Genomic DNA, 1,192 nt, shown 5'->3' with positions numbered 1-1,192 from the left:
TTTGTATTTACCCACGTTGTTACCATTTCTAGTGCTTTTTATTCCTTTGTATAAATCTGTGCTCCTATCTGGTGTCCTTCTACTTAAAGGAAAGCCTTCCTTTAACCTTCTTCTAGTGAAGAACTATAAGTGATGAGTTCTTCAAGCTTCTGTATGTATGAGCTTACAACATGTTGGTGAGAATGGAGAACAACTGAGTTTCCCATATAACCACTGGTAGGAATGTAAAAAGGTGTAATCACATCAGAAAACTTGACAGTTTCTTAAAAAGTTTAACAAACACCTCCCACATAATCCACCTATTTCACTCTTAGGAATTTACCAAAGAGAAACAAAACTTCATATTCAAAGATTCATATACAAATGTTTATAATAGCTTTATTTATAGTAGTCCAAACTAGAGATAACCAAAATATTTATTTATCAACCAAAATATGAATAAAACAAATTGTGGCATATCCACACAGAGGATTACTGCTCCACAATAAAAAAAAATGATTATTGACATATACAATAATAAGGATACATTTCTAAATATTCTAAATGAAAGAATTCAGGCAAAAAGAATGCATATTGTATGATTACGTGTATATAAAGTTCTAGAAGATTCAAACTAATATATAGTGACAGAAAGCATGTCTGTGCTTGCCTGGGATTGGGAATTGAGAGAAGAATGGCTTACAAAGGAGAATAAGAAAACTTTCCAGTATAATTGAAATGTTCAATATCATTATTGTGATGATGGTTTTATGCACATATATATGTCAAAAAAGATCAAATTGTGCAACTTAAGTATGGAAAGTTTATTAAACTTTATATTTCAATGTCGACTGAATAGAATTATATCAATTGTCATTTAAATAATCTGTATTCAGTATTGTTCATAGTATATTAAATTTCAAAATTAAAATGTTCAGATGTAATATCATTTTTATACTTATATTTTGATATTTTCTATTTTTTCTCCTTAAATTATTTAACTTTACAAAAATGTTCATCAATTAAAGTTGCTATGACTTGGGCACATTAGGATTTTTCAATCTTTTTTTTTTTATAGTAAGTTATACATACAGATTAGTGGTTCCCAACCAAGAGTGGAGTGTGATTTTGCCCCTTTACCCCTCCAGGGGACACTTAGCAGTGTCTGCAGACTTTTTGTTTGTTTGTTTTTAACTTCCAGGATCATTTATTT

The sequence above is a fragment of the Hipposideros armiger genome, unplaced genomic scaffold, assembly GCF_001890085.2.
Source record: "Hipposideros armiger isolate ML-2016 unplaced genomic scaffold, ASM189008v1 scaffold_165, whole genome shotgun sequence".
NCBI lineage: Eukaryota > Metazoa > Chordata > Mammalia > Chiroptera > Hipposideridae > Hipposideros > Hipposideros armiger.
This window is presented reverse-complemented; position numbering follows the sequence as displayed.